Source organism: Myotis nattereri (genome assembly GCF_964212035.1).
Source record: "Myotis nattereri genome assembly, chromosome: 2".
NCBI classification, from domain to species: Eukaryota; Metazoa; Chordata; class Mammalia; order Chiroptera; family Vespertilionidae; genus Myotis; species Myotis nattereri.
In genome coordinates this window covers 95,148,121-95,172,005 of record NC_138076.1, presented here as the reverse complement: position 1 = coordinate 95,172,005, position 23,885 = coordinate 95,148,121, and the positions used below count along the sequence as shown (strand labels likewise).

The 23,885-nt window shown below is 41.2% G+C and overlaps 1 pseudogene across 1 annotated transcript; it reads right to left on the bottom strand.

The window, feature by feature from the left end:
- Positions 1–16,534: 16,534 nt before the first annotated feature.
- On the bottom strand, positions 16,535–18,154 carry LOC308513244 (polypyrimidine tract-binding protein 1-like; annotated as a pseudogene). The gene is made up of 2 exons: positions 17,265–18,154; positions 16,535–17,179 (listed from the first exon to the last, which is right to left on the bottom strand). The product of its transcript is annotated as a polypyrimidine tract-binding protein 1-like (transcript).
- Positions 18,155–23,885: the final 5,731 nt, after the last annotated feature.

Below are 23,885 nucleotides of genomic sequence, written 5' to 3'. Positions count from 1 at the left end.
ACTTAGGCAGTTTCCAAATCTTAGCTATTGTAAATTGTGCTGCTATGAACATGGGGGTTCATATATCCTTTCTGATTGGTGTTTCTAGTTTCTTGGGATATATTCCTAGAAGTGGGATCACTGGGTCAAATGGGAGTTCCATATTTAGTTTTTTGAGGAAACTCCATACTGTTCTCCACAGTGGCTGCACCAGTCTACATTCCCACCAGCAGTGCACGAGGGTTCCTTTTTCTCCACATCCTCGCCAGCACTTGCTGTTTGTTGATTTGTTGATGATAGCTGTTCTGATAAGTGTGAGATGGTATTGCATTGTCGAATAGCTGCAGCAATCCTGAGAAAGAAGAACAAAGTAAGTGCGATCTCAATACCAGATATCAAGCTGTATTACAAAGCCACTGTTCTCAAAACTGTCCAGTACTGGCACAAGAACAGACATATAGATCATTGGAATAGAATTGAGAACCCAGAAATCAACCCAAACCACTATGCTCAATTAGTATTTGACAAAGGAGGCAAGAACATAAAATGGAGTCAAGATATTCTCTTCAATAAATGGTGTTGGGAAAATTGGACAGATACATGCCAAAAAATGAAATTAGACCTCCAACTTACACCACACACACACACACACACACACACACAGAAAGAAAACAAACAAACAAAACTTAAAATGGAAAAAGGACTTAAACATCAGACAGGAAAATATAAAAATACTAGAGGAATCCACAAGCAGCAAAATCTCAGACATACGCTGAAGCAATTTCTTCACCAAAATAGCTCCTAGGGCAGGGGTGGGCAACCCCTGGCACGTGTGTCAAAATGGCACGCCAGTAACTTTTGCTGGCACGCGAAACCCTCTCTTAGAATCTTCCATTTACAATTTTTTTCTTAATATTGACTTTTATTTTTCAGATAAATTCAGTGTAGGTGCATCTTAGATAAATAAATAATTTTACATAACAAGTTATCTTAAAGACCATAGACATGGATTGACGAGAGAGGGGAAGAGCAATTTCTATGCCTCTGCCTTAACTCTCCCTGCCTTCCTAGATCCGACCAGTGTTTTGGTTTCATCCACATGCGCTTTGTGTATCTTTGTTCTCAGTGATGAATTTTGTTAAGTCTCGTAATAGGAGTAGCCTGACAGATGAAAGTAGTAGCTCCTGCATATCTCTGAAGGTCACGAAATATAAACCTGATGTAAAATCTTTGGCATCAGTGATGCAGCAGCCAAAGTTTCACTGTTAATATCAAACAGAGTCATAAAGTTTTCTGTTGGAATATCAGTGTACATGTATACATTAAAAAATAAATGTATTTTTCATCATCATATACTGTGTTTTTGTTGCTCAAATGAATTTTATTATTTCTTCAAGGTTCTTCACATACATACACCTTAAGAGATATCAAGTAGGCATAACATGTTCTCAAAAAATTAGGGTTTGCACGCAGAAGAATTTTCAGTCAGAGATTTTGCTTGTTTTGGCACGCACTCACAAAAAGGTTGCCCACCCCTGTCCTAGGGCAATGGAAACTGAGGAGAAAATAAACAAATGGACTATGTCACAATAAAAAGCTTTTGCACAACAAAAGAAACCATCAACAAAATAACAAGAAAGCCCAGTGCATGGGAAAACATATTTGCCAATGTTCTCACCAATAAGGGTATAATCTCCAACATTTACAGGGAACTCATACAACTTAACAAAAAGAAGTTAAACAACCCAATCAAAAAATGGTCAACAGAACTAAATAGATACTTTTTGAAAGAAGACAGAAGGAAGGCCAAGGGACATATCAATTAGTTTTTAATTTAAAAATCCCCACTTTGCTTATGAATTTAAATAAGCCTGTTTTATTCTTTTTAATATACATTGAATACTGTTTAAGTTTTTTTATACACAGTAGAGGGGCCACTTAATGCTGAAACATAGGAAAGTTGGAAAAAATTACATGGAAAATAATCTTTAAACTGGGTTGGCTGTTGCCTTTTCCAACTTTATCCTCTGCTTGTAATGTTCTTCCCTGGGGCAGAAAAATATTCCAGAATGGATCTGAAATGACTTACTTCAGCACTGAGGCCTGTCTCATGTCTCGGGGACACAGTATTTTTCATTTTCAGTTGTGGTGTCATCATACATTTTAGTCTCTTATATAGCTAAAGTTCTTACAAATAATCTGACTATATTTTTAATTAATATCTGAGAAAAAGAAATCATGTATGTAATAAAGTTGCATGTAAATGCAGTGTAATTTAGTCTTTTTGATTCATCATATTAGGTTTGGTTTAGTGGATTACCTTACCAATTAATATTAACTTTTACACAAATCAGTAATATATATATATATATATATATATATATATATATATATATATATATAGTTTTTTTTATCTCAGCACAGATTTTTTTAATTTGGCAGTTTTTTCTTTTTTCCTCACTAATCCACCCACACATGCAGAAGTTTATTATAGCTCTGTGTTTATTACCATTTACATAATAAGCTCACATATCTAAAAATGCCTATATTTTATACTACTCCAATCATTTTAAAATGTAAATGTAATCAAGTTATATTTTGTCACTATATCCTCTTTCTTAAATATTAACTTACTATGCTAGTTAGTAAATCACACATTGGTGAGCTTATTTTTAAGGTCAACATAGTCAACTTTTAAAGTTGTTTTATTTTTGTTTATTTATATTTGATAATGTATAACTCTTCTCTTTTCTATTGCAAAAGTCATGTTTACATATGATGCAAATGAAAACTTCCAAGGCCACTTTCTTATAAGCTGAAAACAAAATCAACAACTGCTTCTTCAGTGAGTGCTGTTAGCTAGTGTTGTTTTTTTTAAAAAATGAGATTCTTCCAGGGTGTGAATCTTGATTAATTACAAGATGCTGTAGCTAGTCCCCCTTTTTGCTGTGCCCACTCTTGCTTTTCTTTCCTCATTAGTAAAGTGAACTTTCTCTTCTCAATTGTGATGGCAATAAACTATGTCCTATCTTTGTGGGTACCATTACAAATAGTACTGTTCTTAGCAATTCTAAGAACAAACTAAAGTGACTTCTTATTTATTTATTTATTTATTTATTTATTTATTTATTTATCAATTTATTTATTTTATTTAGTGAATTTATTGGAGTGACAATAATAACATCATATAGGTTTCAGGTATAAATTCTATAATGCATCATCTGTATATTGCATTGTATGTTGACCACCCCAAGTCAAATCTCCTTTCATCACCATATCCCCATCTTGCCCTCTTCTACCTCCCACCACTCCCCTTTTCCTCTTGTAATTACCATACTGTTGTCTGTGTTTATGAAGTTTTTTTTATTACCTTTATCTTTTTCACCAGCTCCCCAACTCCCCTCTCCTCTGACAGCTGTCAGTCTGTTCTCTGTATCTACTGATATGAGTCTTTTTCTATTTTGTTCGTTTATTTTGTTCATTAGATTAACATACTTGTATAAGTGAAATCATATGGTACTTGTCTTTCACTGACTGGCTTATTTCACTTCATATAATACTCTTCAAGTCCACCCACGCAGTCACAAAGGGTAAGATTTCCTTCTGTTTTACAACTGAGTAATATGCCATTATATAAATGTACCATAGCTTTTTTATCCACTCATCTACCCATGGACACTTGGGCTGCTTCCAAATTTTGGCTATTGTAAATAAAGCTGCAATGAACATAGGGGTACATACATTTTTTTGAATTAGTGATTCAGGTTTCTTCAGATATATACACAGAAGTGGAATCACTGGGTATAAGGCAGTTCCATTTTTATTTTTTTTAAGTAATTCCATACTGCTTTTCACAGTGGCTGTGCCAATCTACATTCCCATCAACAGTGCACGAGGGAGGGTTTGTGAGTTCTTTTTAACATATGAGATGCCAAAGAAACTCAAAACACCCATGTTCACTGGCTCATTATTATAATAGCCAAAATATGGAAGCTACCCAAATGTACATCAATAGATGAGTGGATAAAAAAAAATTGGTGCATATGTACAATAGAATATTACTTGGCCATAACAAATAATGAAATATCATTTGCAATAGCTGGATAGACCTAGATGTTATTATGTAAGTGAAATAAGACAGGCAGAGAAATACAAATACCATATGATTTCACTTATATGTGAAATCTAAAGAACAAAATAAAGGACCAAACAAATTAGAAATAGTCTTATAGACACAGACAACAGACAAGGTCAGAAAAGAGGGACATTGGAAGATTAAGTTAAAAAAGGTTATGGGATTAAGTACTAATAGGTATTTACAAAATAGGCAAGGGGATATAAGGTAAAGCATAGGGAATATAGTTAACAAAATTCTAGTAACTCTAGTGCCAGGTGGACACTTGACTATGGAAGGAAACACTGAAACCTATATGCATATCTATCTGCTGTGCTATCCATCTGAAACTAAGACAAAAAAGTGTTGAATGCAAACTACAATCAACAAGTAAAAATTTTAAAAAAGGATGCCAAGACCCTATTTAGCAATAATCTCTCTCTATAAAAAACCAGCAATTGTAATGCCATAACTATCAGAATGACCAATCTCTATGACGCCCACTGTGGCCAGGGAACCAGCCCAATCAGGGGGGTGGGGCCAGCCAGCCAACACTCCCCATGGCCCTTCATCCCTGCTGGCCCTGTCCTCGATCCGCCGGCTCTAAAGCAATAAGGGGCAGGGCTGGCCGGCTGTCCTCCTGCAGCTCCTCCCTCCAACCAGCCCCACCCCAATGGGCCTCCACCACCCTGATCGGCCCACAGCCCCTCCCTGAGGCCGGCCCTGCCAATGATTGGCCCCCCCCTCACTCCAATCAGGGGCAAGGCTGGCCAGCCAACCACCTATGGCCCCTCCCACAGGCCACTGGCCCTAGATCAGCTCCCCACCACCTGATCTGCCTGTGGCCCCTCCCCCCAGCCAGCTCTGTCTTTGATCGGCACCCCAACCCCACTCGGGGGCTGGGTCTGCTGGCCAATTGCCCATGGCCCCTCCCCCCAGCCTGCCCGACCCTAATTGGGCCCTGATCAGGGTAGGGTGGGCTGGCCAGCCGGCCAATCTCCCGCCATCTCCTTCTTCCTACAGGCCTGGCCCTAATTGGGGCCAGGCCAGCTGGACCCTACCTATGCACGAATTCGTGCACTGGGCCTCTAGTACTTTCATAAATCTTATTTTTGTGTGTGAGAAAGTTAATTTATCTATGTCAATTATGACTTCTAAAGCAAGCATATTTATTTGGGTTTCCACACATTTTTGGTTTTATTTGGTTTTATACTAAAAAGTCAAATTCAGCAAAACTTTTTATATTCTGAATACTCTTTTAAAACCTAAGCTTTTCTTTGAGTTGGCCTGTAAGTATTATTAGCTGTCATTTTCGGCATTAAGTAACTAACTTTATTTTTGACTGGACATTCCCCACCTTACCACACCCACTCTCCTTCTATATCAGAATCCCCCTTATACACAATCCCATCTGAGGTAGGTTGATTTCCCTTCCTTCTTTTAGTCCTTAGTTGGACTTATTCTGTACTGTTCCTTTTCCTGGCAGAAAGTGTCACAAATTCCCTATCTCAAGCAGGATCAGCTTTAATTTTAAAGTTTTCTTAGTGCTTTAGAATACTTTCTTTTAATATTCAGGTTCAGTGTGCTTGCTGATCCCTAAATGCCCATCGGAATCACTTTGAGTTCTTTTTCAGAGCATTGCAAGTTGTAGCCTCATCTCCTTCTTTCTCCCCCAGGAGAGGAAGTTGTCAGCTATACCTAAGACCATCCTGCGCCGCCCCCCCACCCCCCCCACCCCCGCCACACACACATTTGCCCTGATTGCATGTTCAGTAAGTACAGCTGTAGCCTTCAGCATGTTGATGTCAAATGGGAATCTTTCAGAAAATAAAGCTAATGAATTTGCTTGATGTTAGAATGTGAATTGTAAAGAAAAATGAATGATAAAAATCAAGACTATATCCTCTCTGTACACTCAGAAGTATGTGATATATTGTTTGTCAATTATATATCAGCAAACCTCACTTTAAGATACTGTATATGTAATCTCCAATGTCTTTGTACTATATGTACTGCATTAAAAAAAACAAAACTCCTCTATTCAAAGGCAGAAAAAACGGATCAGATGATTGTTTTGATAAATTCAAAGAAAAGGATATATATCTCCTTAGTTGGGGGATGTATAATTGGATGAGTTTTTATTCCACACACTGGGATGCCCGGGAGAGGGAGGGTGTTGGGAAAAAAATAATAGTTTTATTTAGAACATATTAAGTTAGGGCTGCCTACTGGCTATTAAGCAGTGATTAAGTGTGGTGATGGATAAACGGGCAAAAGCTTAATTCAGGTTTCATCAGGTGATAAATGTGTTTCAAATTTATGGGTAGAGATAAGATGAGCAGAAAGGGAAAGAAGAAAATGGGCACAGATGAAGTTTTTGCAGTTTAGTGCTAAGGCAGCATCAGTCACAGCAGCAAAAGTAACTGGAAATCTTCAGTCAAGTTACGGATGAAAATTACTGGTAATAGCGAATGATATATAATGCGCCGATGAAGGTCCAAAATGCCTTTAGATGCACCATGTATTACCATCTCCACATTGTTTACTGAAATGTATTGCTTGATGGTTTGGCCCTGATTTAACCAATTATGAAGCTTCCTTTTAGCCACATGATGAGTGGCACATAAAAGACCCTTTATAAACTTGAGCCTTGAATCCCGAGACCAACATGTCTATGGGGTTAACAATCAATCTAAAGATGAAACACAGCCTGGGGACTGGACCTGGAAGTCTCAGAACTCTTTTGATGTTTGCTTGTGCTTTCCTTTTCCTGCTGTAACATGTCCTTATCTTTATTAAAGCCTGGAAAAGCACATCCTATAGAGCAGCGGTTCTCAACCTGTGGGTTGCGACCCCTTTGGGGGTAGAACGACCCTTTCACAGGGGTCGCCTAAGACCATTGGAAAACACATATATAATTACATATTGTTTTTGTGATTAATCACTATGCTTTAATTATGTTCAATTTGTAACAATGAAAATACATCCTGCATATCAGATATTTACATTATGATTCATAACAGTAGCAAAATTACAGTTATGAAGTAGCAATGAAAATAATTTTATGGTTGGGGTCACCACAATATGAGGAACTGTATTAAAGGGTCGCAGCATTTGGAAGGTTGAGAATCACTGCTATAGAGTTTTGTTAAGTGCTTTCAGTTATCTAAGTGTGTAATTGATGCAGAGAGATGGGTGGGACGTAGAGCAGGATGTCCCAGGATATGGCAATGGTAGAAGTTTAAGCTAGTTAGGCTGCAGGGCTGGTTAACAATTTTAGTCTGTTCAGAATATAACGTCATAAACCTCTGAAGAATACTGGGGAGAGTTCTTGTTCCTTTAGAGAAAAGATGGACAAGAGTGAGCCAATGTTGTCTTTATATGTCAATATATGGCATAGTCCCTGGCACATAGTAGGTACCTAAAAATATGTTATTGAGATACGTGAATGAATAAAGGAATGCACAGATTAAAAAAGTGATTATATACAGGCTTGTTTTCCTGTAGGCCTAAACTTCAGGAGGTAGGTCAAACAATAGCAAAGTTTGATTCTCCAATTAGAAGCCTGGTGCATGAAATTTGTCCCTGGGTAGGGTCCCTAGGCCTGGCTGGCAATCAGGCCCAATTGGGGCCTTCTGTCTTCTGGCTGGGGCCTTCCTTCATTCCATGCCACCCCCTGGTGGTCAGTGCACATCAAAGTGAGTGATCAGTCTCCCTGTCGAACTCCCAGGAGGGACAATTTGCATATTAGGCTTTTATATATGTATAGATAAGCCTAGCATACTCCTGCTACAGGACCTGTGCATCTGCTTTTCTCTTTTCAGCACACTCATTCCCACACATCCTCAAAGTTTACTCACTCACTTCATTCAGAACATTGATCACATCAGCAGACACTTACTGACTTATCATGTTCAAAACAGCTCCCCTCCCTCATCACTTGTTATCATTTTTGTTGCTTCATTATTCTTCACTGAACGTCTTACTGCCTGATTTTATGCAATGTGTCTGATGGTCTGTGTATTTAATGACTGCTACACCAGGATGTAAGCTACATTTGGTGTTTTTGTGTCTTGCACACTACCCTAATCTTAGTGCCTGGGTTAGTGTCTGAAACCTACTAGATACTCAAGAAAACATTCGTTGAATGGATAACCTCTAATGCCCACATTGTGGGTTTTACTTATATGATTGGACATTAGGTTATTGACCATCTGCTTTATCTAAGACTGAGGTTTCTGGGATACAGAATTTTCAGTTTTAAAACCAGATGACTTGATCACTCTACTGAGCTTCTGCTTTAACTTCTTGTTTGCTCATTCTTTCACTTGTTGTTTCAATATTTATTTTGTGCCTACCATGGTACAGGCACTGGTTTAGGTACTGTGAATACATCTATGAGCAACTCAGACAAAGCATCATCTATCATGTAGCTTATATTCTACAGGAGGGGCATTAGCTTGGAATAATGGCTCATGGGATGCTGACATTTAACATTAGTCACCTTCCATAATGTGACTAATGTTAAACCCCATGGGAAAATGGAATGAGGTATCACTAGCCAACAGATGTTGCTCAGGAGAGATGCAGGCAATGGTTGGGGTTGAGTCTGAGCTGTGAAGAAGGCCCAGTTACCTCTACTCAGAAGAACTCTATTGCCTTGGGTTCTGGCCATTATCTCTATTGTCATTAGCTAAGACATATTAAAAATCAGAGATGTTTCAACATACAAGTGTTTTAACTTATTTTTCCTGCTAACATTATGAATAAACATCTCTTGATAAAAAGCATCTAAAAAACTATTCTAAGGCAAAGCTAAAGGAAAGGCAAAGTTCTTATTTCCTTCCCACATCAAGCTTTGTGTTTTAGGCATTATGTTGCAATGTCATTTCAGATCAAACTTAACCAGCTTGAGGCTTTCTTTTATGATCCAGAATTCATCCTTATACAAAATTAGCCCTTTGTTTTGTCTTATCCCTGTATTCTGAGCAAAAGAAGCAAGAAAACAAACAAACAAATTAAAACCAAACAAAAAACTATGTGCATTTTAGGAGTAGTTTCCTGAAGGTAATTTACCCAAACTAGTGACTCTAATAACTGGAGTTCTATGTAGTATTTCACACTTACTACAATGGGGAGAGTTACCTCCTCATATATATGGATTCAGCCTTGACAAGCTAGTTCCAAAAGCTGTAAAATGCATTTAAATTTTCCCAATTCAGTTCTCACAGATCCTCATATTTCCTCCTTGTCTATGTCTCATTTCTTTCTGCCTTCAGGCTAATAGACCCATGCTAAACTTCTCAATTTTATAAACTATATTCCATGGGCATTTTTAATATATCACTATGCAGCTTCCACTTTTTCTTCAAATGGTTTCTCTCCCGCAATGGGGGTGTAAGTAAAAATGGCACTTGAAGAATATTTGGCTCCAAGCATGGTTTGTTCTACTCTTTCAGCATCCCTGTTAAGCAGTTTAATTATGCAAATGAGCACTCCTTAGCAGAGAAGCTGGGGGAGGTGTGGTAGAGAGAAGAACAGTGCAAAGAGTGCTAGACAGGAATTAGGTCAAGAATATCCAAACTTACTACATTGGAAAAGCTACCAGGTATTTTTTTCATTCCCATCAAGATGAAAAATAATTTGAAAGTCTGCTCTTTTAACTTCTTTTATAGTTTCCACTACCAGGTATTTTTTTCATTCCCATCAAGATGAAAAATAATTTGAAAGTCTGCTCTTTTAACTTCTTTTATAGTTTCCTTCTGTCCTACTTGTTAAAAAAGAAGAGAGAGAGAGAGAGAGAGAGAGAGAGAGGACATTTTTAAATGCTGGGTTTTGTTTGAGCTTTTTAAATGTCTCTGTCTCCTAGAGAACCTCATGGTAAAATAACAATGATGTTTGTTCATGTTAATATTTTAAAGTTTCACATGATAAAAGGGTATTCCCTGTTACCTTCTTAGGGTCAATAGATTCTGTCTCAAAGATGAAGTCTAATGGCAGTATTGGTGGAGATAGTGATGGATCCCCTCTAAGTATGTCTAATGCTATAAGGCCTAAGTACCCAACAGTCCTGGGGCAGGGTTGACCACAGTTGCCCAGCTTGCATGTAGGAATGGAGACACATAGAACAAGGGCTAAGGAAGTCAATGTTCGCAAGGCCAGTATTCAGCTGTATCTACACTAATAAAAGAGAAACATGCAAATTGGTGTCACTCCATAAGCCCACCAGGATGGGTATGCAAATTATTTTTACTTTTCTGGAAGGGAGAGGGCCAGTGTATTACTAATTAATACAAGGATGGGTATGCAAATTAACCCAACAAAGATGGCAGAACGAAGACTGAAGATAACTGAAGACTGAAGACTAAAGAAGACTGAAGACTGAAGAGGCTTGGCTTCTCTGCTGCGGCCGGAGCGAAGGCCTGGGTCCCGGGTGCTGGAGGAAAACCGGTGCCGGCAGCCAGGGGAAGGAAGGCCTATTGCATGAATCTCTTCGTGCAATGGACCTCTAGTAATATTATAAACCTTTGATTTTATTTTAACCTATATTGAATTGTGTATAATGAAAAGTTCTCAAAATTCTTGTAGGATTCAACTAAAACTAAAACACAGCAGGATTATCTCAAAGCTTTAATGCATTCTCAAAGTTATATAACTTCTCAGAGACAATTTTCTCACATATAACTAAAACTTTTACAACTTGACAAACCTACTACTTGCCTGGAACTACACAAGTCCCTTTCCTAATGGAATAGGGCACTAGTCAGGGAGAAATGACCAGCACACACATAACTAGCATACATGTAACTATCTAAGTATAAATTATATAAGTGTAATGAAGGAAAAGAATGGTTTTCTAAAAATAACAGGAAGGAGTTAATCTAAATGTGGTAGTCAGGTATGGTCTCCTGAGAAAGTAACATTTGAACAGAAACTTGGGAGGTGAGTAGAAGCTAATTAGATGAAGGGAGAAGCTAGGGTAGTTTCAAGTAGAATGAGCAACATAAATAAAATTTCAGAATGGAAATTACAGTTGGAGGAACCAGAATATTTGGCACTTAGAAGATGGTGTCATGAAATAAGGCTGGAATTAGTTAGAGAAAAGGCCATGTAGGCCCACATAGACTCCCTTAAGAGTTTGGATTTTATAACGTTATGCAGAGGTGTGACAAAATCTAATCAAGTATTTAAAAAGAATATTCTGAGCGGTCAATGGGGAGGAATATGGGGACATATGTAATACTTTCAACAATAAAGTTTTTTTAAATATAAAAAAGATTATTTTGACTTTCATGAGAAAAAGTGATTGGTAAGGGAAAAAGGAGGGAGAGAAGATGCAAGGTTGGAGACTCCTGAAGAAAATTGGACAACCAGTGATGTTACCCTAGACCAGTGGTTGGCAAACTGCGGCCCCTTGAGTGTGGCTTTTCCACAAAATACCAAGTGCGGGTGCTCACGTACAGTGTGATTGAAACTTTGTGGCCACACTCAAAGGGCCAAAGAGCCGCATGTGGCTCACGAGCCGCAGTTTGGAACCACTGCCCTAGACCAGTGGTCGGCAAACTCATTAGTCAACAGAGCCAAATATTAACAGTACAATGATTGAAATTTCTTTTGAGAGCCAAATTTTTTAAACTTAAACTATATAGGAGGGTACATTGTTATTAACTTAATTAGGGTACTCCTAAGCTGATTGAGGTACATTCGCTGAGGTCGATCCCTTCCAACTCTCCCATCCACACTCGTCTTGTATACTTGTTTTGTCTATCTCCTTTCGTTCATCCTCTCTATATGTCCAACATACCTTTCTCAATCCTACATCTTCTTTCACTCCACAACGTTCACTAAAATTAACTTAATAAATTTTTACTTAAAGTTTTAAGTCTTAGTTAAACTATAGGTACATTGAATAAAACTTGATATCATACTTAATAACGATATTATTTATTGATAAAATTGAATACCTGCAGGATTTGCAGCTGGTTGGAAAAATACAGGTAACTTTATGCTTCAAGTAGGTACTTTTGTCACCTGCGCACGATTTGCGGACGCGACTAGCACTAACCACTGCACAATGAGACTGCTGACTGACTGGCTCACTCCACTCCTGCATGAATCGGGCACCTCCCCAGTGCTGAATATCCCTTGACCCGCCTGCGCCGCATCTCCTGTTGCCTGAACGACCAACACCCCCCACTTCTTCTAACGCCACTTCTTCAAAATAGAGTAGCCCAGGCCGAAAACCGACTTCTGCGCATGGGCCACGAAGTTTCAATCGCACTGTACGTGCGCGCCCACATGTGGCATTTTGTGGAAGAGCCACACTCAAGGGACCAAAGAGCCACATGTGGCTCGTGAGCCTCGGTTTGCCGACCACTGCCCTAGACTAAGGTGTTGGGAGTGAGAGAAATAGTGGATTTGAGAGTTTTGCCATAAAAGCTTGCTGTTGGACTGGATGTGGAAAGTGGGTGTGAATGAGAAAGCAGAGAGCAGAGAGGTGAGTAAAAGGAAATAGTGAGAATTATTTTCAACTTAACCCTCCTAGGGAAGGAATGTTTCTGTATGCTATATACATGAGATGCAATTGAAACAAAAAGATTGAAACGTTTTTAGAATTAGCTTAAAACAATTAAATAATGTACAGATGAAGGATTTGGAGCACTAAAGACTGGGCAGGCATTAACATGACAGCAAATTATTGCTTTAAAAATAATGCTTTATCTCTACTTCAGAGATACTAACTTAATTGCGCACGTACAGGTATAAGGAGGCGGGGCTAGGTATGAAGCAGAATTTGCAGAAGATTTTTTTGTTAGGGTTTTTAGCTGGTGATACAGCCTGTGAATTCAGAACTAAAAGAAGAGATATAGATAGATAGATAGATAGATAGATAGATAGATAGATAGATAGATGCAGAGAGAAAGCTTATTTTTACTTTTCTGGAAGGGAGAGGGCCAGTGTATTACTAATCAATACAAGGGCAAAGAACAAAAGCTGCTCCCCCTTTTAAAGCCTTGGCTGCTATTGCTAGGTGATAAGGAAGGGAGCGGGATTTTGAGGTTGGAGTTGACCAGACATCAGGGGGTTGTCCTTGAAAAATTTGCTGGTTCTTCAGGAAACAATTCAGGCAGATGTCCTAGGGAGGTGTCTTATCAGTATTTTTCCAAAGCCTGTAAAACATTCTTAGAGTAAAGGTTTTGAAGAGTTCAAAAGAATCTTGTTTGAAGAGAAAGAAGGTAGGAAACTTTTATTAACTATCCCAGAGTTGTAAAAAACAACAGGTAGGAGAGGTTTGCAAGAATGTAGCCTTGAGAGTAACTTGTCTTGCAGTTTGAAAGAGGGGCTGCTTGAATCAGAGGAGCTAACAATCTTGAGGTTTAATTTATCAGGTGCTTCTTATAAATTGTGGAAGGCCACAGTGAAGAAAAAGAAAGGCTTTTTATTTCTATCCTAGTAATTCTGGTCTAGTCTATAGCATAGACTAGAAGTAGGATGCTTTAATTCAGTTTTCTAAGTCCAAAGTGGATCATGTGAACAAAACAATAAATATATAGAATGCATCCTATATAATCCTATATAATAAAGAGGTAATATGAAAATTGACCACCACTTCCTCACACAAGATGGCCACCCCCATGTGGCCACAAGATGGCCAGCAGCGGAGGGCAGTTAGGGGTGACTAGGCCGGCAGGGGAGGGCAGTTGGAGGCAACCAGGCCTGCAGGGGAGCAGTTAGGCATCAGTCAGGCTGGCAGGGGAGTAGTTAGGGGGTGATCAGGCTGTCAGGCAGAAGTGGTTAGAGGCAATCAGGCAGGCAGGCAGGAGAGCAGTTGGGAGCCAGCAGTCCCAGATTATGAGAGGGATGTCTGACTGCCTGTGAGATTAGGCCTAAACCGGCAATTGGACATCCCACAAGGGGTCCCAGATTGGAGAAAGTGCAGGCTGGGCTGAGGGACACCCCCAGGGCACCAATTTTGTGCACTGGACTACTAGTAAGTAATATAATAAGGTAACTCATATATATACTCAGTGGCCAGATTATTATGACCACCTGACGTTTGTAAGCAAATTAGCTATAATTTCGTGCTGAAGTTATTAGAAGGCCAGACCATTAGAAATAGGGAAGCAGGTTGTTAACCATGACAGTAGAAGTGATTTTTTTCCTGAAGATATGAGTAAACAACACAATTTAACAGCCTTTGAATGTGGGAGATATTTGAACGTTGAGTGGCCAGATTATTATGACCACCTGACGTTTGTAGGCAAATTAGCTGTACACTGCATTGTATGGGATATGGAAGTCAAAGGCCTGTTCAAACACTTTTGCTGTCTGCAGTTACCAAGATAAAACATCTCCAATTCGCACAGGAACACAAGGATTGGACAGTCGAGCATTGGAAAAAAGTCATGTGGTCCGATGAATCATGTTTCCAGTTACATCATGCAGATGGCAAAGTGAGAATTTGACAGAAACAGCATAAAAGCATGCACCCCACATGCATCAGTACAACCCTTCAAGCTGGTGGGGGCAGTGTTATGGTTTGGGGCATGTTTTCCTGACATGATTTGGTCCCTTTAATTCATGTGGAACAACGTCTGAATAGCACAACATACCTAAGTATCGTTGCTGATCAAGTTCATCCTATCATCTCCCAATGGAGATAGCTTCTTCCAACAAGACAATGTGCAATGCCATGGTGCTCATATTGTGCAGGAGTGGTTTTAAGAACGTGAAGGAGACTTTACCTTGCTTAGGTGGCCCCCACAATCACCAGATCTCAATCCAATTGAGCATTTGTGGGACAAAGTTAAAAGAGCCATCAGGCAGCTGGTTCCACAATCATCAAATCTCACAGAACTGGACAGTGCTATTCATCAGGCATGGTGTCAGATTCCTCGCATCACCTTTCAACACATTGTGGAGTCAATGCCAAGAAGAGTTGCCGCAGTATTGAAGGCAAAAGGTGTTTCCTGTGCAGCTCACACACAGAAGAGGGACTTCTGGCTCGCTGTGGTTCTCTCTGGGCCTTGGAGCCATGGCAGCTGCCAAGCCATCTCTCTCTGGTCTTCACAGCCATCGCGGCTTTGTTGGGAAGGACGTCTGGAAGGTCGTCCAGAAGACATCTAATTAGCATACTACCCTTTAATTAGTATAAATGACTTCTCATATCTTCTTTGTCCTCTACCTGGCATCCCAGGAGGTTTAGTCCCTGGCAGAGGGATTTGGCCTGAAGTTAATAATATATATATATATATTAACTCCACCTGCAACCTGGGCTGGGAACCAGAGAAATAATAGCAACAACAGCAATAATAATAACAGGAAAGAAACACATTCACAAAATAGGATATGCTCATGGAAAAATAACCAATAATAGAGCTGTTTATGGAAAAAAGAAAAGGAGCTGCCAATTTATTTTTTGAAGTTTGTGTTAACTTGATTTCAACAGCCATGAAAAACAGCACAACACATAAGAAAATATAGGCCTACTTTACTTATAAACATAGATTTCAAAAGTCTATATAAAATTGTATGCAAGTATATCTACTGTGAATTTAAAGAAATAAACCATGATCAAATAGGTTTATTCCAGGAATTTAAGAATGGTTCAATAGGGAAAATTTATCAATGAAATCAATCACATTACTTGACTAAAAGGGATCATTGTATCATTGTCTCAAAAGTTATAGCAAAGTAATTTTATAAATTTCAATAATTATCTATAATTTAAATACCATCAGAAATACTAGGGATAGAATGGAACATTCTTAATTTGAATAAGTTTTTCATATCTCTGATTACCTCCTACACAACCTACTAAGTTTAACTGTTGCCTCAGGTATGGGGCCTTTCTTGCCTTTCTCACTTCTTTTTTTTTCTTACCAGGATAGAGAGAATTTATTTATTTAACTCCAGTACAGGATGGCCAAACTGCCTTCTACAGTGTGAACAGAAAGCCGGCAGAAAAGGGAAGGTTTGTTATAAAATCACTTTAATTCAGTTTTCTCAACATTACAAGCCATAAGGCAGGCAATGGAATGTGCAATGCTCCACATTACAATACTGAGCCTATAATTGCTGACATCAAAATATACATGTGACACCATAAAAAACAGTGCTTGTTGCCCCTCATGTCTTACAACAGGTACAAAAATTATATTTAAACCCTTGTCCCCATGCAAACACGAACACTCAGTAGTCCAGCCCCCAGGAAGAGGGGTCGACCAGCACAAGGTCTGTGCACAGGGAAGCCCCTGGGACCCCTGAGTGCAGGACTACACAAGGTAAAGGAGACAGTTAAGACTCAAGAGCTGTTGTGCCACCTTAATGTGTGCCAGCCTTAGAGGCAGACAAAAACAAAAAAAAACTCTGGTCTATAATTTGCAGGGGAAAAAAACCTTGAAAGCTTAAGAGCCCTTGTCCTCCCAGGTGGCTGTTCTCTCACAGGTCGTGGTTGTGCGGGTGGATGAGTGCCTGGATGGCCTCCTGCACTGAACCCATCTAGATCAGCACCATCTTGTAATCCTTCTGTAAGAATGTGAACCCTTAGACAATTCCGCTGTTGCTGGAGAAGAGGATCTTGAGGTTGTCCTCGGATATGGAAGGCGAGATCTTGGAAAGGTGCAGGTTGGTTGAGGGTGGGAAGAAATACTATAAGTTTTTGGTGCCTGGCTTCTTAAAGCCGCGCAGAAGTGAGTTCCTATAGTTCTTGGTGAGGTCCTGGTCCCTCTGGCCCTCACGGGGCAGCCGCATGTTCTCATGGTTGGAGAGCATGATGTGCACAGGGTTTCCCTGCAGCTTGTGCTCTTTGAGGGGTTCATTGCCAGCTAGGCCTGGCTTCCCTCCGGCGTCTGCACCAGAGCATTCTCCATCTTATTGAACAAAATCTTCACCCACTGCACATAGCCATACACACGGAAAAGAATAAAGAGGCTTTGGGGTGTGACTTCTGGGGGATAAGGTTGCTGACAAGCATAACAGAATTTCCAGCCCCTGACAGGCCTGGGATGGCGATCGGGCCAGCTGCTGCCACTGAAGGTGTGGCCAGAGGGACCAGGGCCCCATGCACATTGGGAAAAGAAAGGCCTGCAGCATGAGAAATTGCAAAGGTGAGAGGGGAACCAGCTCCTGCCAATGGAAAAACTGACATGATAGCAGGTGCACGGAAGGCCCATGGCCGGAGCCATGGTCTTATCCAGTGAGGCATGGCTGTCACTAGAGGGCAGGGTAGGAGTGGTGTAGACTCGGATCTTGTCATTGTTGTACTTGATTGACATTGAGGCTGGTGAGCAGAGAAAAGTATATATGGAGTGTGTGCAAGCATTGTAGATGTTCTACCTGTCCTGTGACAGCTTAGCCTTCTGGACACTCATGGTTTGGCATACTGCAGCAGTGCCTGGAACTGGTTGTTCTTGGTGAGAGTGATGATTTTCAGAACCATGCCAAACTTGGAGAAGATCTGGTGAAGCACCTCCAGGGTTATTGAGTAGAAGAAGGGCTCCACAACGATCCTGAGCACCATTCTCTGGCCAGCCACCGCCATCCCAGCATCCATAGCCAGGACCGAGGCAGCAAGTGCCAAGTTCCGGACTGATCACAGTTCACCACCTGCAAGGCTGCCTGGGCCTGTACCTGGTTGGGTGAGCTGTGCATCTTCAGCTCCTTGTTGTTGGAGAACTGGATATAGATTGGCTGGCCAAGATGCTTGGGTGTCACCAAGGTGTAGTTCACCATGATGTTGGCTGCCTCCTCCATGTTTTTCTTAATGAAGACCTGTTTTTCCCTTTCAGCATCAGGAAATGGTGACCTTCCCAAAGGGCAGTCCCAGGGAAATGACCTCGCCCTCGGTGACATCACTGGGAAGCTTCCAGATGAGAATCACTCTGGAAGACAAGCCTGCACTTCTGTTGTCACCTTTGAACTTCTTGTTGTCATTTCCATTGGCTGCAGAGACTGAGTTGCTACTGCTCAGATAAAGGGTCAGTCAGTGATGCAGCCAGAGAAGAGCTTATCCAATTTCTGCTTTGTACCAATTGCTTTGTCTGGGACAATGCCATCCATTGCACAAAGAAGAGACTGCAGGGGAGGAAGTGGAGGCCTGTAATAGCCTCTCGCTTCTTATACTTCCCACTTTAAATGCAACGGGTTACATGTACTTTCTTTGTGATCTTAAAAACAACTTTACATATTATAATTACTGTATTTACACATTAATTACTAATTATTTGAAAGGTTGTTTTTTCCATTCTTTGGTACAGAAACTGTGTCAATTTTTGGTTTTAAAATTAATTTTGATTTATTTAAATTACATTACCAGAAACCCAGTTCTTTTATTCTTTATTTTTTTAATTTTATTTTTAACTAGAGGCCCGGTGCACAAAAATTTGTGCACTCGGGTGGAAGGGGGGGTCCCTCAGCCCGGTCTGTGCCCTCTCGCAGTCTGGGACCCCTCGGGAGATAACGACCTGCTGGCTTAGGCCTGCTCCCGGGTGGCAGAGGGCAGGCCCAATCCCTAGGTGCAGCCCCTGGTCGGGCTCAGAGCAGGGCCGATAGGGGAGTTGGGGCGCCGCCCCCAGTCATGCACAGAGCAGGGCGGATTGGGAGGTTGCGATGCCACCCTCAGTCACGCGCAGGGTAGGGCCGATTGCGGGGTTGGGGCACCGCCCTCTGTCACACTCAAGACAGGGTCAATGGGGAGGTTGCGACGCCACCCCCTGTCACACACAGAGCAGGGCCAATCAGGGGGGTGGGGCGCTGCCCCTGTCATTCACAGAGCAGGGCCCATCACGGGGGTTGGGGATCCGTACCGTGTCACACACAGAGCAGGGTCGATCAGGGGGTTGGGGAGCTCCCCCCATCACACACAGAGTAGGGCAGATAGGGGAGTTGGGGCACCGCCCCTTGTCACACACAGAGCACGGTGGATCAGGGGGCTGGGGTGCCGCACCCTGTCACACTCAGGGCAGGGTCGATGAGGACGTTATGGCTCTACCCCATCACACACAGAGCAGGGCCCGTGGGGGGTGGTTGGGGCATTGCCCTCTATCACCCACAGAGCAGGGCCGATCATGGGGTTCAGGCGCCGCCACTGTCACACTCAGGGCAGGGCCGATGGGGAAGTTATGGCTCTACCCTGTCGCACACAGAGCAGGGCCCGTGGGGGTGGGGGGGCTTAAAGAATGTTCACCAGAATAAATCTAATAAGCATCTGTCAAGGTACATAGTTATTACAGTACTAGAGGCCTGGTGCATGCACAAGTGGGGTCCCTTGGCCTGGCCCACAGGATCAGGCTGAAACCATCTCTCCGATAAGCCCCTGAGGGGTCCCAGATTGCGAGAGGGCACAGGCCAGGCTGAGGGATACCACAGGTGAACAATTAGGGCTTGGAGAGGGATATGGGAAGTTGGCCAGCCAGGGAGGGACCGTGGGAGGTTCCAGGGCATGTCTGGCCCATCTCATTCAGTCCCAATTGGCCAGACCCCAGCAGTAAGCTAACCTACTGGGGAGAGTTTGCCCCCTGGTGGTCAGTGCATGTCATAGCGACTAGTTGACAGGTTGACTGTCTGTCGCCTGGTGGTCAGTGCACATCATAGCAAGCGGTTGAGCAGCCTTCGCATATCATTAGCATATTACCCTTTGATTGGTTGAACGGACTACTGGACAACCGGACTCTTAGCATATTAGGCTTTTATTATACAGAATTATTGACTCTGTTCCCTACGTTGTATATTATATCCCCACTAGAGGCCTGGTGCATGAATTCATGCATGAGTGGGGTCCCTCAAAGTGGCCTGTGGGAATCAGGCCCCAGCTCGTGCCTCCAAGCTCTCAGCCCCAACTCTCACCCCCAGCCTCGCAGCCCCACAGCCCTGCCTGGCACCTCGCCATGGTCTGGCCCTGCCCCCTCACCTGCTCCACCATCCCGCCTGCGGGGTGATTGATTGGGGCCAGGCCCCCTGCCTGGCTCCCTCAGCATCTTGGAGCTGGGTGGTGGCCCCGCCCCCTTTTGCCACTGCTGATTGCCGTCTGTGGGGCAATTGGCCCCCGCTTGCACCTACCTTGGCCTGGCGCCCCCCGCTCACTTGCTCCACCATCCCACCATGGTCTCACTCTTGTTGGGGCCTATCAGGGCTGACAGCACCTCTACTGCTGCCCACTGCCAGCGCTGTGTCGCCAACACCTTCTGTGTTCCACTCTGCCCCCTGGTAGTCAGTGCACATCATAGCAAGCAGTCGAACTCCAGGTGGAACTACTGCCCAAGGGGACAATTTTCAAATTAGGCTTTTATTATATAGGAGGATGGCATCTTATAACTGGATGTTTGTACAGGAATTGTGTCTCACTCATTTTTAGAGCATAGACACTTAATACAATACCTGGCATACAATAGGTGCTCAATAAATGCTTATTGGATAACTATCGTTAACTACTTTTTAAGTAAACTATGACAAAGCTAAATTAATTTAGAATTCAATATGACAGATTTTAATATTCAAATTAAGCAATAACTTGGGTTGGATTATGGAAATTTCTGGAAGTAGCTTTGGGAAGCAAGATTTGAATTGAAAGGCTTGGCTGATAAGTGGAGTAAAGTTTCTCAGCACTCTGCCGATAAGGCTCCTTCTCTAGGTAGCTTTCTTTGACCATTCCATAAATGCTGAGTACCCTCCTTTGGCTTCCTTAGAATTCTGTGAGTATCTAATTATGGTAGTCACCATATCTTCTCTTGTAATTTCAGTTTGCTTGCTGCCTTCCCCACTACACTATAAATGCAGTGAGGAAATGACTCATGACTTTAATATTTTTCTTATGTATAATAGGTGTTCTAGCAATACTTGGTGTTGAATAAGTGGGATTAGGTTGGCAGGAATGAGGTGAAGACCCTAAAAAAAACTTGGGGATGTCTTGACATTCCCTGGCATTACAATCCCAAATAGAGAAACATATATCCAAATGTTGAATGTCCATTAATTCAAATATTCATGCAACACTTGTTTATGAATTGTGTCTTTTTTTTAAAGAAGATGCGTATACCTAGTAATTTAAAATAACTTTTCTTAAAATAAACATTTCTCTACAAGGTAAGTGGAATGACTGTTTGCTGAGTGAAGATGACAGGAAACAGTGAATGAAGGTAGAGAGGACTTTGGGCAGAAGGACACTAATTCTGTTTGTACAGGCACTTCTACTAAAAATATACATGTAGAAAATGCAGCTGTTCGAAGGGAGATCACAATAATTACAGAACTCCACATTAAAAGTTCTCATTGCTTAATAACCAATTCCTATTAAAACCAAAGAAGTAGCTCTTAGATCACAGTCCATGAAATTCAATCAGTGTTTGTTATTGCCCTGTACAAAAGCCTTCAACCCCTTTGTTGCTCACAGGTCATTACACATGTGCACATGCACACCACAAACTTACACACACATAAACACACACACACATGCATGCACCATTTCTTTTTTGATGTGTAACCTACTATATAACTCTTTTGATTATTTTTTCTGTGGACATTCAATATTATTTTTATTAGTTTCAGGTGTTCAGCATAGTGGTTAGACAACTACATATAATTTACAAAGTGATCCCTCTAATAATTCAAGTACCCACCTGGCTCTATATGTAGCTATTGCATTATTCACTATACATTCCCTTGACTATTTTGTAACTACCAGTTTGTACTTCTTAGTCCCCTCACCCTTTTCACCCAGCCCCCATCTGGCAACCATCAGTTTGTTCTCTGTATCTATGAGTCTGTTTCTATTTTGTATTTAAAAGTTCCATGTATAAGTGAAATAATATGGTATTTGCCTTTCTCTGACTGACTTATTTCACTTAGCATAATACCCTCTAGGCATATCCATGATGTCAAAAATATTGAAAAATATGTTGAAATTTCATTATTTTTTATAGCTGAGTAATATTTCATTGTATATATGTACCGTAGCTTTATTTATCATTTATCAATGGACACTTGGGTGTTCCATATCTTGGTTATTGTAAATAACACTGCCATGAACACAGTTGTGTATATATCTTTTCTAATTAGTGTTTTGGATTTTTTCAAATATATACCAAGTAGTGGTATTGCTGGGTCATAAGGTAGTTGAATTTTTAATTTTTTTCAGGAACCTCCCCACTGTTTTCTATAGTGGCTGCATCAATGTGTAGTCCCACCAACAGTGCCTCAGGATTCCCTTTTCTCCAAATTCTTGCAAACACTCATTGTTTGTTGATTTATTGATGATAGCCATTCCCAACAGTGTGAGGAGACACCTTATTGTGGTTTTCATTTACATTTATATGATGATTAGTGATGTTGAGCAGTTTTTCATGTCTATTGACCATCTGTATGTCCTCTTTGTAGTAGTGTCTATTCAGGTCCTCTGCCCACTTTTTAATTAGATTGTTTGGAGGGAGGTTTGTGTTGAGTTGTAAGAGTTCTTTATAAATTTTGGACATTATCCTCTTATTGGATACATCATTAGTGAATATCTTCCCCCATTCAGTAGGTTGTCTTTTTGTTTTGTTGATTTCCTTGCTATTCAAAATCTTTTTAGTTTGGTGTAGTCCCATTTTTTTATTTTTATTCTGTTTTCCTTCCTGATGATATATATATATATATATATATATATATATATATATATATATATATATATAGCTGGTGTTTCTCAGTGGTTGAGCATCTACCCATAAACCAGGAGGTCATGGTTTGATTCAAAGGTCAGGGCACATGCCTGGGTTGCAGGTTCGATTCCCCAGTAGGGAGTGTGCAGGAGGCAGCCAATCAATGATTCTCTCTCATCATTAATGTTTCTATCTCTTTCTCCCTTTCCTTTCCTCTCTGAAATCAATAAAAATCTATTTTTAAAAAATACCAATGCCAAAGAACTCACTGCCTATGGAATTTTATGGTTTCAGATTGTATATTTAAGGCTTTAATCTATTATGAGTTTATGTTGTGTATGGTGTAAGAGTGTGGTCTGGTTTTATTTTTTTCTTGTATCTTTTCAATTTTCCCACCACTACTTATTGAATAGACTGTCTTTACCCTATTGTATGTTCTTGCCTTCTATGTCATATATTAATTGACCATATAAGTATGAGTATATTTCTGGGCTCTCTATTCTCGTCCATTGGCCTGTGTGTCTGTTTTTCTGTAGAACCATATTGTTTTGATTATTACAGTGTTGTATTATAGTTTGACTAGGGGCCCAGTGCACAAAATCCGTGCATGGGGGGTGGGTCCCTCAGTCCAACCTGCACCTTCTCCAATCTGGAAGCCCTCAGGGGAGCCCTCTCCAATCCAGGAGTTTCTGTCTGTCTTTGCAATCATAGGAGCGAATTGTCTGAGACCCCAACCAAGTTTGGTTTGGTGCTCACTGAATAATAGAGGCTTTTTTTTTCTTTGCTCCATTGGTGGAGATTTCCTAGAAGTTGTAGGATATCTTCCTTTTAATTTTTCCTCGACACTCTGACTTTACTTATGTCTCTCACCTTTGATTTCCCTCCATCCCCCATCCGCAACAGTAAATTGCTCCACGCTCACTTTGCTCTAGTGTCTAGGACATCCCACAATGTGTCTGCCACCAGAGCTATGATTCCCAGAATTCCTGGTGCTCCCCATGCTCTTGGTTTCCGTTTCCAGTCCAGGGGCTGCAGAAATCAAAAGGACTGGCAACTCTAGCTAACGCCAGGCCCAGCTGACAGGACCAGACACGCCAGTGGCATCCCCGGGACCCTGGCCACTCTGTGCTGGCGCACGCACACACTGGCCACAGGCTCAG